The sequence below is a fragment of the Giraffa tippelskirchi genome, chromosome 10 (genome assembly GCF_054371585.1).
Source record: "Giraffa tippelskirchi isolate mGirTip1 chromosome 10, T2T-mGirTip1v1.2.pri, whole genome shotgun sequence".
Lineage (NCBI taxonomy): Eukaryota > Metazoa > Chordata > Mammalia > Artiodactyla > Giraffidae > Giraffa > Giraffa tippelskirchi.
The window spans coordinates 62,323,702-62,338,645 of NC_137284.1; the positions used below are offsets into that span (position 1 = coordinate 62,323,702).

At 41.6% G+C, this 14,944-nt stretch overlaps 1 protein-coding gene across 3 annotated transcripts in view; it reads right to left on the reverse strand.

Moving 5' to 3' along the window:
- LOC145522701 (uncharacterized) overlaps positions 1–14,944 on the reverse strand; it is a 514,463-nt gene that overhangs the window by 202,949 nt on the left and 296,570 nt on the right. For 2 of the 3 annotated variants that reach the window (XR_014066129.1, XR_014066131.1), the window contains one exon: positions 5,440–5,508. The gene's annotated coding sequence lies outside the window, so the exon portion shown is untranslated. Of the gene's footprint in view, positions 1–2,400; positions 5,509–14,944 lie in introns of those variants that run through there. The other variant, XR_014066130.1, reaches the window with a different exon arrangement.

Sequence of the window (14,944 nt, forward strand, 5' to 3'; positions counted from 1 at the left end):
GCTTATTATTAGTTGTATAATAATAAAAATCGAAAAGTGTATATTTCATTATTTTCTTACTGAGACCAGCTGTTCCACAAACAAAAACAAAAAAACTCTTACAAGCAGGTGAGAGGGATAATGAATGAAAGTATTTCAAATAGGGAGGAGGAAGCTATTTTAAATTAACATCAAATAGTACTCAATAACTGTAACCAGGCAGCAATAAACAAAAGCAGAGTAGGTCAGATAAAAAACAAAAACAAAAAAGAATAGCAGGGAGCAAGTACACAAGCAATAATTACCACCTTGCCTGTGAAGAAAAGTTATGACCAAATTAGACAACATATTAAAAAGCAGAGATGTTACTTTGCCAACAAAAGTCCATCTAGTCATGTATGGACGTGAGAGTTGGACTATAAAGAAAGCTGAGCACCAAAGAATTGATGCTTTTGAACTGTGGTGTTGGAGAAGACTCTTGAGAGTCCCTTGGACTGCAAGGAGATCCAACCAGTCCATCCTAAACGAAATCAGTCCTGAATATTCATTGGAAGGACTGATGCTGAAGCTGAAACTCCAATACTTTGGCCACCTGATCCAAAGAACTGACTCATTAGAAAAGACCCTGATGCTGGGAATGTTTGAAGGCAGGAGGAGAAGGGGATGACAGAGGATGAGATGGTTGGATGGCATCACCAATGGACATGAATTTGAGTAAACTCCAGGAGTTGGTGGTGGACAGGGAAGCCTGGTGTGCTGCAGTCCATGGAGTCACCAAGAGTCGGACACAACTGAGTGACTGAGCTGAACTGGATGCTCTTGCATTATGTAAGAGTCTAGGCCCTTCCTGGAGATGCCTAATCTAAGGGTCTGGGCACCTGATATTAAAAAATTTCCAAGGAGCTTGCTTTACTCTTTTATTGGACAGCCAGTGCTCTTAGTTTCCCAAGTATGATACTTAGTTTGAAGGGAATCAGTGATAACCACTAGTTTAGCCTCTTATACCACCCAAGAAGTATCCCTCAGACCAGAGCCGGCTGTTAGAACCTGAATTGAGTTTGAAAGTATATTAAGTCATTAAACAGGCCTTTTCCTCAGCTTTGTAGCACATACTGGCTAGGTTTCGAAGTGTTTCAAAAGGTAGAATGGGTTATAGCCTCTAAATGGTTTTCCTTTGTATCATCCAGAATATGAATGACCCTACCTTACCCACTGTCACTCAAATCTTCTTGGACTCAACTCTGAATCCTCTATTTAGTCCCTTGGTCCTGCTGCTTCTACCTCTCAAAAGGCTCTCAATTATCTCTCCTCTTTTGTCCCAACATGTGCCTTAGGTTCAGGTTCTTCTGACTTCCTGTTTGTGTTCCTATAGCAGTCTCCTGATTTGGTTTTCCTGAATCCTGTTTTATTTCCCTCTAGTCCATGCTCCACAAATTGGATCATTCCACTTTCCCCAATTAAAATTCTTTCATAACTTCCCCCTGCCCCCTGAACCAAATCCAAGTTTAGCACACAAAGTCTTAATTGGTCCCAAGTGTTTAAATCCCACATAATATGACAAGAAATAGAGCTGTATGGGAGAAGATTCTGGCACATGGGAGCCCCCCCGCCCAGCTCCCATTGCTCATTACCCTATCAGTGCTAATGTGTAGTCTTTAAATATTACATTAAGTCTGAACACATGCTTCTTCATCCCCCTTCTCAAGTCTGTGGATTAGACTCAGTCCAAAGTTAGTCATATTGTACTCTTCTTTAGACCTTGACTCTATCTGAATATTACAGATGTCCAGGAATTTAACTGCTTTTTAAACCACATTATAAACACATATTACTTAGAGCCAAATCTATACTTGCTGGTTAGAATAGAGCATAAACCCCTGCTATCCTGCCTTTTTGTTCAAAAGCCATTTTTAGTTCATCACATGATAAAATTCACCTTGAACTCAGTATCATTACCTTTGATAGAGTTCTTTTCATCTCTCTCTCTCTCTCTCTCTCTCATTTAATACTTCCCTATAGTAGGAAGACAATGAATAGTCTCTTCCAAGAGGAATGTAGACTCCTTCACATAAAAACAGATGGACCGAAAGTGTCCATGAAGGGCTCAAGACAGCAAGGTCAGAGGACCACTTGGGAAGGAAAGTGGAAGAAAGAATTTAGGGGTGGTGCACATGTAGGTGCACATGAATTCAGCTAATTGATACCCATCAGTGATGCCTTACAGAACAATTCAAAGCTAACTTCCACATGTAAAGCTTCCCAAACAAGCTCTAATCCCAATGTCCTCAGAGACTTTGGTTTGAGGTGAAGGTAGATACATTGGTTCTCTTCACATTTTTTCAGGATCACCCTTTACCCTCTAAATCTCATTTAACATATAGTTTGCCTAATAACATCTGAAATTTCTGTATTCTTAATCTTTTTTGCTTGTGGTCCTGAAGAAGCTATGCTTTTCTTAGAAAAAATACATGCAAACAAAGTTTTGTACAATTTACTTATCAGTTTGTTTTTCCATAGCATCAACCCCCTAAGTTATACTATGTAAGGACACTTAACTACAGAACACCCTGATTTATTCCCCCAAACAGTGATTCCCTGTGAAAAACAAAATCTTAGTGAACAAAAATGTAAGCATTTCTTACTTCATCTCTCTTACTTAGACCAGCACCTAAGTAGGTCAAACACAGCCGAGTTTCATAGTATATCCTATTTTTACATTGTTTCCAGAAATAAAGGTCTCTTGTTTGTAGATTCTTGTCCAAAGTTTCTGGTTTAGGAACACCTGAAATGATCATTTAGATGGCTCCAGCACATGTTTCCAGAGAAGTAACATGGTGTTTCTCATCAGATGTTTCCTGAATTGACCCCCGTCATGCTTCACTCTTTCACTCTTTTCACGCTTTCAGCTCTTTACTGCCGAACCTTCAGCTCAGAGTCTAAAGCCCAGTGGTAGAGACTCAGAAAATCACTTTTATCAGTTCACCCAATGGTGTCAGACCCTAGGAAATGAGTTATACATCCCGCAAAGACAGATCAACACATCACGGAATGCTAGACGTATCTATCAGTCAAGTGGATTAGAATGCGGAGTCTTCTTTCCACCAGATAGCCAACTTGAGAAAACAGATGAAGACCAGAAAGTTGCATGGGAAACTCAGGGAAGGTGTGAGGGTTGGATTGCCTGATGGGCAGCCAGGATGCCTCGCCTGCCTGTTCAGTTCCATTCAGTCACTCAGTCATGTCCAACTCTTTGCGACCCCATGGACTGCAGCAGGCCAGGCCTCCCTGTCCATCACCAACTTCTGGAGCCCACTCAAACTCATGTCCATTGCGTCAGTGATGCCATCCAACCATCTCATCCTCTGTCGTCCCCTTCTCCTCCCGCCTTCAATCTTTCCTAGCATCAGGGTCTTTTCAAATGAGTTAGTTCTTCACATCAGGTAGCCAAATATTGGAGTTTCAGCTTCAGCATCAGTCCTTCCAATGAATATTCAGGACTGATTTCCTTTAGGACGGACTGGTTTCCCCTAACCCCCATCCCACCATGGGAAGGTAGCTGCCAGGGAGAAGCCAGCCAGAGAAATGTCTTCATTAAAGCATGAAATCTGTGTCAGTTTCTAATGTTTCCAACATAACTATATAAGAACATTATTGATGACATACCCGTAATAGTAATTAACTTTTTGATATTATCTTCAACTTTTTTTCCTTCTTATACTCATTTGTATTCCAGATACCAGCTCTATTTGCATACTCCCCTCTGAGCTCCCATAAAGAATGATGTAAAAATGACAGTCTTTAGAGATGGAGTGGGACTGCTTTTAAAACTCATTATATCCTTGCTAAAAAGGAATACCTGGTTCTGATAGTGTCTCTTGTTCTAAATCAGTATGTGTGAAATACAGATATAGGGAAACATATTTAATACCAGGGAAGGAATCAAATTCTAGCATGTAAAAAATTCTCTGAGACAGTTGTCTCAGTTTCAACAAACAAATGGAAATTTAGAGAGAAAGATAGGGGAAATGGAAAGGCAGTTTAAGAAGTATATTGTAAGGGTTCAGGCTGAGCCTCGTCAATGTTGTATCACATTCTCATGAAGGTTATTTTGGGCTAAAGCCAATCAAGACCCTCTGGCTTCTAGAGAAGCTACTGCCCCTCCCTCAGTTGCTTGAAAGAATTTAAGTTGGGGATTTTTCCCAGGAAAGAGTTACCGCCAAAGAAATTTTATCTAAGTGGTTTTATTTGTATGGCAGGGTCAACATCTAATTACCAAACATCTTCTCTTATCAGCCTTTGAATGACTCTCATGTCGTCCGAAGCCCTAGGCCCCCATCCCATTCCTTAGCTCAGGATGGTATATATACCTCATTTGCCTTCCTGTCTCTGAAACTTTCATGTATGTTGGGGTCTCTGATCCTCTCAGTGAGGTTCCTGCATACATGAAATTTTCCAAACTTTTGGACAAAAATTTTCCTTCTGTTACTCTGTCTCATGTCAGCCAGAAGAACCTAGAAGGGTGGAAGAATGTTTTCTTCCTCCCTGACAGTATCAGCCAAGCACAGTGCATAGATTTTGTTTCAAACACACTTCAGAATGTATTATGTAAGCCTCATGGTAACTACGAAGCAAAATCTAGAGCAGATACACAAAAGGTAGAGAGAAAGTAGAGCATACCACGATAAAAATCACCAATGTACGCAGGTGGGCAGAGATGCAGTGGGGGTGGGGGGAGAGTGGAAACACAAAACAACCAGAAAACAATAAGATGGCACTAAATAAGTTTTCATGTGTCAGTAATAACTAAATATAAGTCAGGTTAAATTCACCAATTAAAAGGCAGAGTGGCTAGATGGCGTAAAAAAGCAAAAACAAAAAACCAAGACCCAACTATATGCTGCCTACAAGAGACTCACTTTAAGGACATACATAGGCTCAAAATAAAGGGATAGAAAGAGATATTCCGTGCAGTTGGAAACTAAAAGAAGGCAGGGGTATCTATACTTATATCACACAAAATAGAATAAGCCAAAAATGGAAAGAAGAGACAAAATGGTCACTATATATTGGTAAAGGGGTAAATTCATCAAGACAACTTTTTGTAAATGTATATACACCCATTATAAGAGCGTCCAAATATATTAAGCAAATACTAACAGATCAAGAGACAATGGACAACAGCACAATAATAGCAGGGGATTTCAATACCCCATTTTCAGCAATGGATAGACCATCCAGACAGAAATCAATAAGGAAATTTGAACCGTATATTAGACCAACTGGCTCTAAGAGACGTATAGAACATCCCAGCCCATCCCTCAGAAGCTGGATGCATGTTCTTCTCAAGTGCATGTGAACATTCTTAAATACACTTTAATAAATTTAATCCTACAAATAATGCTGAGCAAAGCAGAGTAAATATCATACCATTCCACTTAAATAAAATCAGGATAGGGTTACCTTTGGTGGGATGGTCACTGGAGGAGGTGGTCCTTCTCAGATGCTGGTGCCATTCTGCTTAAAAGCATCCTAGTTACACAGATAAATTTGTTTGTGAGAATTCAATCTAAACTTATGATTTATATGCTTTATGTTATACAATAAAATAGTTAAATTTGGAATAATCTGCCCATTTTTATTTGACTGTACTAAGGAACTGCTGGAAGTTTTCTTTGTTGATAATACTGGAGTTTTATTTTTAAAAGTCTTGCATTTTAGAGATACATATTGAAATATTTGTGGATGAAATGTGATGTTCAGATAAGCTTTAATAGTGAGGAAGGGGACCTCCCTGGTGGTCCAGCGTATAGGGCTCTACAATCCCAATACAGGGGACCCCGGGTCAATCACTGGTCAGGAAACTAGGGTCCCACATAACATAACTAAGCCTGTTCACAATTACAAAGACCCAGCACAGCCATAATAAATAACATAAAAATCTTAAAAAGACACTTAAAAAGTGAGCAAGGAGTGAAGCAGAGCGGTTGGAGTTTAGATTGGTCATACGTTGACAATTAAAGGCAGGCGATGGCTACATGTCGTACATTAAGCTATCCCTCATGTATTTTTAAAAGTTTCCACACGGAAAGGAACTGTAAAGATGCCTTTAGACACCTTATTGTTGTGTTAGTTGCTCAGTCGTGTCCAACTTTTTGTGATCCCATGGTCTGTATCCTGCCAGGCTTCCCTGTCCATGGGATTCTCCAGGCAAGAATACTGGAGTGGGTTGCCATTCCCTCCTCCAGGGGATCTTCCCAACCCAGGGATCGAACCCAGGTCTCCCACATTACAGGCAGATTCTTTACCATCTGAGCCACTAGAGATTTCTTGAGACACCTCCTCTTGCCTGTTCCTTCTCTCTGTACTGTCTGGGACTTCACCTCTCTCCCTTTTTTCACACTGCTCCACCTTGCAGACTGGACATCTTATCCTATTTCCTTTCCGATGCAATGCAGCTCACCCGGGCTCTCTCCATCTGAGCACAACCTCATCCAGAAGCCCACTGAGAGCTCAGTTTTTAACAGAAATTTTATAAATTATTGAAAAAGATGAGTCTTTTCCAGGAAGGAGAATCCTACTCTAACTGCTGAGAAAAACAATTTCTCATATTCATTTTTTTCATTCTTTGTTCATTCTCAATTCTCTCTCCCTTCCTCTGCAAATAATGCACATGTAGGTAGGATTTAAGACACTCTGGCATCTTGAAATATTTGAGAAGTATTGTTAATAGCATCATGAACATAGTTGGTAACATTTTCCCAGGGTGAGCTACTTCTGATCACTAGTCTAAACCATTTTGTGAAGGTCCTCACAAGTGTTCATGTCAGAGATGATCTCTGAAATTGTTTCCAGTTCTTACAGTACATCTTTTGGAGCCTTCAATTCCCTCCACACTGGCTATAACTGTTGAATTTCCCTTGGAGAAATTTTAGATGTATGGGAGGGATAGAGGGAGAGAAAGCACTTAAAAATAGTCCACGGACTGACTGGGAATTTCTATTAAGAAACACCACACAGGAAGATACAGAAATAACAAGAAGCAGGTTTAAGACCAAACGCTGCTGCTGCTGCTGTTAAGTCGCTTCAGTCGTGTCTGACTCTGTGAGACCCCATAGATGGCAGCCCACCAGGCTCCACCATCCCTGGGATTCTCCAGGCAAGAATACTGGAGTGGGTTGCCATTGCCTTCTCCATAAGACCAAATGGGAAGGAGGCAAAACATCCAAAGGCAAGGAGGCAAAACATCCAAATGAGATTGAATTTGTTTTCCAGGAATGGTACAGGATAAATTTACTTGAATTGGTCTCAAAGCATACATTTCCGGCCTAGAAATGGAGCACACAAACTGCAGTTTGATTTAGGAATTAATCAAAAGATGTGATTTGGGGACAATTAAAACATTTTATCAACCTCTGTGCAAGTCAGGATGGGCTGTGTGAACCTAAACTACAATGCCTTCCATCACACCCTCCCGGCTTATAAACTTCTGATCCAGTATCACACTGACAGCCACTCACTCAGCCGGGAGCCTTCAGTACTGCCCCACTCCCTGCCCAACCCCAGTCCATGTAAGGTCTGTAGCCCACCTCTGCCATGTATACTTCTGTTTCCCCGCCCTCTAGGTTATCCTCACTTACAGGGACTCTTGACTTGAGCAGACATCTGCACAGGCCATCTGCATCCACCACCAAGACTATAACACAAGTTTTTGTCTTTTTTTTTTTAAAAGAAACCTTCCTAATATCCAAGGCACCAGTTTAGGCGACTGTAAGATTCTTTGGAAAAATCATTTTGCCTCTAGAATCTCTAGACAGAAATCACTGTGATGCAGGTAAACTCAAGAGTTGGGGACGGGCATGAGACCAAAAGGATAGTCTTCAGATTCCTGAATCTTCTCACACCTCTGTACTGCTTACAATTAAGCATCCGCACAAAGGCATTAATATTTGAGAATAATCCAACTGTTTAGACAAATTTATAGCAGCCCAGGGACTTGGAAGACATCTGACCCCACATTCGTGTCACTTTGAATCAACAGGCAAAAAGACTCCCCCTGAAGATGAAGGGACACTAGTCTGGTGGTCACTAGCAATTGTGCTTTGGGACAACCTGAGTATTCATGTGGAAGCCAAGAGATGAGAGGCTCAGATCAACAGTCTTAACGGCCCTTGAAAAAAAAAAAAAAAGAAAAGAAAAAGAGTAAGGGCTTAGTACACGGTGAGAAGGATTAGCCCACACAATTCTGTGTTGCCCTCGATGAGGTAGGTATACATGCAGTATGGGTATTATGTTCAGAGCATGGGTTCTGGTCAGATTGCCAGAGTCTGCTTAACTTTCTTTATAAGATAAATCAAATGGTGCTTGTGCCATTGGCTATTGTGATGATTAAATGAGTATGTGTCAGCTCTCAGAACAAGGTTTCACAGTCAGCACTCAATGTCAGTTATTTCAGATTGAGGGAGTAAATACACAAGAATACTGATAATCCTGGTGTGGTGTTCAAAAGACATTCAAAGTTTTTGAGGAAGTGTGGTTGAGACTGCCTTTGACTTGCAGATCAAAACTCATACTGTTGGAGCATAATGATAAAGCCTCACGTGGCAGAGGAAGAGTTGTGTGGCATGACAGTCATAGCACTAGACTTGAGGGAAAGAGACCTGGGTTTAAGTCCTGGGTCATTGCCAACTCTGTAGCCTGGAATCAAGCTATTTTTATCCTTTTTGACTTGTGAGAATTATAGTTGCTTCTAGCTTAGAACTATGGTTTGATGCCAAGAAGTACTTTCATCACTGTTTCTTTGATTAGGTGCATATTAGGGCTTTAAAGAAGTGTCATTTTTGGCCCCCCCCCCCGCCTCCATTCTCCACTTTTTAAATCACCTGGACTGCTTTAGCCATATTTATGCTAGATTCAAGTCAGAAGTTCAAGAACTCCCCAAAAATAAACTGAGACTAAGATAGAATTTGACCTGTATCTCTCTTACAGGCCCAGATCTCCGCCTTTTATCTCCCTTAACAATGTTTACAATGATGAATATATCCTGAGTGGGTTTTTTCCCTCTCTCAGAAAGTTTTTGTAGATACCCAGTCACACTACTGACTGGTTCCCTTATTCCAACCTCCCACACTTGCAGACAGGCTGCAGGCTGTGGCCGTGGAACAGAAGCACGCCGACCTCTGTGAGGACTAGGGACATAACTCTGGCTGCCCAAGCTCCACATTGCCATCTGCTAGGCAAAAGCACAACTGTGAAAAGGAATTAAATTATTTAACCCAACATCAGGGCTGGCAGATCTGAGAAAAAATTTAAGCTGATGAGCTAAATTTCATATAAAACATTACTTCAAGAATAAATTCTAAAGGGCTTTTATAATTACCTTTCTGAAATCATTAAAAAAAGAAAACCCAACCCTGACATACATCGGTATTTTCTCCAACTAATTCCCTTGAAGAGGGGATTAGTGCTCATTATCAATTCAAAACTTGAACTGACACATTTACCAGAAAGGAAAAATGAAATTCCATAGACATTATCATGCAAATTAATTCTTAGAGCTCTGCAGTTGTAAAAAAAAAAAAAAAAAAGTTCACTTGTGTATTACCATCTTAGCATTTTCATGTAAGTCACAGATTCATAAAATAAGACTGACTTATAGAAAAATAAAATCAGGCAGGGCTATCATTTTTTCCAGTAACATAAGTGGATACTGAAATTTTTAAGAGCTGACATACTATTTAAAGTCAAAACCTGAGGTATGCATGGCATCTGTTCTTCAGGTTTTCATACATATTATTTCAGGGAAAATGCCCTAAGAAGCCCCAAATCCTTTATTCACAAAGCTTTTACATACTTGGTAAGAGAAATCCAAACTAATTCAACAGATCTAGGTAGAATCTAAATAGCACTAGGCATTGCAAAGACATCAAAGATAGATAAGGTAAAGATTCTGCCCTTAAGGTAAAGATTCTGCCATTGAGGAGAGGGAGAAGATAGACAAATGACTGAAATATGGCACTGAGTCCAAGCTCATGCTACTTGCTGCCCCACAGGACAATAAGTCAAGAGAGGAGTTGTTGGGACAAGAAAGAGCAACTTTATTCAGAAAGCCAGCAGACCAAGAAGATTGGTGGACTAGTGTCCCAAAGAACCATTTAGTCTGAATTAGAATTCAGACAGATTTACACTAAAGAGTGAAGTCACTCAGTTGTGTCTGACTCTCTGTGATCCCATGGACTACAGCCTACCAGGGTCCTCCACCCATGGGATTTTCCAGGCAAAAGTACCAGAGTGGGTTGCCATTTCCTTCTCAGGAGATCTTCCTGACCCAGGGATTGAACCCGGGTCTCCCACATTGCAGGCAGACTCTTTACCATCTGAGCCAACAGGGAAGCCCTAAATAGTAGGGCTAATAGTAGGCTTAAGGGTATTAGTATAATACCCTTTTTTATACTAAAAGAGGAGTGAATAAAGTCAAGCTTTTCCTGGTTCAAGATAGCTTCCAGAGGGAATGTGTTAGTTTCTCCCTTCCTGCAGTTATTCCCAGATGGCCTGGTCACGATGTTTCCTGTGAGCTGAACAAAGGGATTTTAATTTAATGCTCATTTTCTGGGGACAGAGTTCCCAGAGATGGGCCATTATGTGTAATTCAAACTTATGGGCAACATCTCTTTGGTGATTAACTTGTAATAGAGTAGAATACAAGGGTTCTCTCCTCTTACAAAGTAGAAAGTGATAAATATCATAAGAAGTAGCAACAAAATGCTTGTAGGTGGTTGTGTTAGAAGAGAGACTAGATTCAGGGAGATAAAGGGTTCTGTGTGGGGAAAAAAAAAGATGTTATTTCAGCTCAGTTTGGAAAAAAACGGGTTAGGACAGCAAACAAGTGCATGGGAAGAGGCTTTTTCAGGTCACTGGCCCACTTGACTTAAGAGTGGGACCATCCTGGGCACCTCTGCTCAAGGGCTGAATACCTCCTGGGTTAGAGGTGCTCTGCAGAATGCTGGCTGCTAGAGACAGCCTGAAGTTATTCTTTATTATAGACACACTGTTCCTCTTGGAATTCTTATGTCACTATTAAGAATTTAACCATCTTTAATTAAAATAACCCAAGTTGAACACTGGATGAAAAATGACTAAAAAATAAGATACTGAAGATGTGAGGAGAGAGGGAACTGGTGGAGATAGGGAACAGAGTAGTTGGGACGTGAGTCCACAGACTGGGCAGAGGGGTTCCTATAAAGAAGACCCTCACTGTCTCCTCAGAGAAAGGGGTGGCAACTTTCCATCAAGAAATAGATGATACTCATTTCAGGTTTTCCAGGCTGCCTGTTCTCTGTTCCATCTACTCAGCTCTGCTATTGGATCACAGAAACATAGACAAGGCACAAATGAACAAACACAACCAGGTTCCAATAACAGTTTACTTATAAGATGGGTGGCGGCCAGATTTGGCTCCTGAGCCATCATTTGCTGACTTTTTCAGGTGATTAGCAAGGAGGAATAATAGGCATATTATACTGGGTAGAGATAAAGGAAATTAAAGGCTTCTTTAATCATATCAGTGTCATCCACACACATCCAAATACTGTAATCATAAGACAAGCAATCAAGCATGGGCTGGGACCCAAACAGGGAGTGATAAGGGAATGAATAAACTAATGAGTATCTCAGCCATCAAGCTACCAGCAGTGAGAGCCAAGATTGACATTAAGACACTCAATTTTTTTTTTCCCCTACAGTCTCAGATGTAGAGGTACCCAAGGCACAGGAAACATAGGATGCCATTTCCCCAACAGTTAACTCTAAGTTTCAGAAGATATCTGACACTGAGCATTCCAGGAATACAAGGAAATTGAGAAGAGCCGGCAGCAGGCTGTCTCATTTGGGAAAATGGCTTCTTTTTTAAAATGACTTGATGACTTGAGCTCCTCTCACTTCCTGTAAAGGCCAGGAGCTAGTTCTGGGCTTCACACATACTGTGAAGAAGAGTGTCATCTGCCAGTCAAACCCCACCTCTGAAGGGGCAGATTGGCAGGCTCAGTGGATGCACTTCCTTCTCCTTTTAATGATACTCTGGAGGGATGGACACAGCCTTCAGGCATTTCGATCAGGCAAGTAGTTAAAAGGATCACACAGAGCATGAGAATCACCACGGCTGGCAAGACAGAAATAGTTGCCACCTATTTGAACTTGCTAATTTGCCTACAACTGACAGAGGAAGACTTGTCAAGGAGGCTTATTTGGCACTGTCAGTCTCTAAGAGGAATTCTGTCATTTGGCCTTTTGCCCCGTTGATTAAGAGCAGTGTGGAGCACAGCTCTCACACATTTGTCATCTCAAACCATTTCTTTGTTTCACTGAGTAATAGTAATCATTCACGTCTCTACTGCACTTGTGCTAACTGGGATTCTGGCCCGCTCTGCTAGCAGTGGTGGGAGGCACTGTTAAGTTTCCAGAGTTGCCCTTCCAAAGAGGTTGAAAATCCCAGCTCAGGATCCCAGGACTGGTCAATGTCACCAAGTCCTGCATCTTTTCCGTTATCATCAAGGAAGAAACTCAAGTTTAAGGCCTGGAAATGCCCATTTTAATAGGGAACAGGGAATCTTGGTAAACAGGCAGCCCAGGAGAGAAAGAGATTCAAAGCTTAAACACTGGAGCTTGAGATACAGTTTCTGATTGAACAAGGACCTTGTTCGAGGACCTTCTGGGCCTTATTTCAGGCCTCACTTCTCACTGTTGACTGCTTGTTGTTTTTACGTATAAAACATGGCAACATGGTTCAATGTTAGCTATGGAACACTGATTAGGAGTCGGACACAGTGTCTCTTTAAGACCCTTGAACAATTGCCCTAGTTTTACAGATAAGGGAGCTCAACCCTGGAGAAGCTGGGGTGCTTGCCCAAGACCACACACCACCAGAGGCTGGGATTTAGGCCCAGGTGTGTCTGGCCCCAAAGGACAGGTTCTGATCTAGACTTGGGCTACTGGGCCCTGAGGAGTCTACTCAGTGACCTCAGCTTTCCTCCTGGGAAGGGAGAAGCCACAGTGTGGGTGTACCCACAGAGATGTAGCCAGGGGGCCTGGCATCTGAATGGAGGAAGCAGGTACCATAAAAGTATGTTAACAACACTTGTAACACAATCAAGTGTGTGCTAGCAAGCTCTTGTTTAAAAGAGAATAAAGTTTCCATCTGTACAGTTTACACTGATAGGACAGCAGAACAAGTACTATTTCCACATGGGAAAAAAGTTTCTAAAAGGTTAGGCCACTAAAGTTACCTGCGTAATACATGGAAGAACCCAATAGAAGCCTCTTTCTGGTTCTGAGCATAAATTTGTCCTCTAATATCAAGATGCTTCAGTTCTGTTAGTCAATCATAGATCTGCAGAGAAATTTCTGCAGATTTCAAGTTTTCACCTCTGGTTCCTGAGAGATGGCATCTGCTTGTATGATAGTCCTACACCCAAGGAAGCTAGCACAACTGAAACACTGGAGTATAAACATGTTGTTCACTAGTAAGCAGAAGCTGGCTTTAATTGGTAAAAAGTAGGAAATCTGACTATACTATACCTTGTAAAGGCAGTAACTCTAATGCTGAAACAAAAAAAAATAGAAATAGCAGTACAAAAAGTTGTTTTGTTTTTTTTTTGAAGTTGGTGGAGGAGGTGAGCAAAGGGCTTAGCCAGAGGCTCTGGACAGGAATATAGTGATATACCTTTACAGTGCCTAGTGTCATAGAGAAAAGCAGGGGGAACCAGAAAGTACAAATGAGGAGGGTGTGCATGCACAGATGTATACTGCGTTATAAAGGACCAAAGAAAATTGAAGGAACCAAAAACAGACAAAATAAGAACTGAATCTGGATCACTAACTGTAGCAACCATGTGCAAGAGAAGAAAATAAGTTGCTAAATGCTTACCATCATATGATCCTGTTGTTCTCCTGGCCTAAAGATATAGCATATGAAAAAACAGCATAAAGACAGCATATTAAAAAGCAGAGATATTACTTTGCCAACAAAATTCCATCTAGTCAAAGCTATGGTTTTTCCAGTAGTCATGTATGGAAGTGAGAGTTGGACCATAAAGAAAGCCGAGCACCAAAGAATTGATGCTTTTGAACTGTGGTGTGGAGAAGACTCTTGAGAGTCCCTTGGACTGCAAGGAGATCAAACCAGTCCATCCTAAAGGAAATCAGTCCTGAATATTCATTGGAAGGACTGATGCTGAAGCTGAAGCTCCAATACTCTGGCCACCTGATTTGAAGAACTGACTCATTTGAAAAGACCCTGATGCTGGGAAGGATTGAAGGCAGGAGGAGAAGGGGATGACAGAGGATGAGATGATTGGATGGCATCACCGACTCAATGGACATGAGTTTGAGCGAGCTCTGGGAGTTGATGATGGACAGGGAGGTCTGGCGTGCTGCAGTCCATGGGGGCACAAAGAGTCGGATATGACTGAGGGACTGAACTGAAAGATAGAGCACGAAAAGAGGAGAAACTACGTAGAGCAGAGAGGGCCAAGAGGAAAAAGGAAAGTTGAATCCTGGAAACTCAGGGAAAAGACAAGGAATGCTATTCAGTTTGAAGGATCAACTCTCCTAAAAGATGGGGGATCATTTCTCCGTTGCTTTCTGTATTATTTTTATTAGGTAAGCTTGGTGTGATAGGCTGGGGGAGGACTTTTGACAGCCTTAGCTGTCAGTCCCTCTGTTGACAGTTGCTATTTTTTCCTATTGCTATTTCATTCCTTCCCAGCGGCCCCCTCCATTGCAGGTGAATGAGCTGAGTGGTTCCACCCCCGCAGCGCCAGCGCGGCTGCTCCCTCCTCACACCCGAGCTACTGCTCTTGGAAGCATTTGCTGCAGTTCTGGTGGAGGAAACACAAGTCCTGCCGGAAGAGAAGCCCGGGTCAGAGTTTTCACATGGCCTGAGCAGGGATGGCAGGCTGCCATCTAAAGTGAG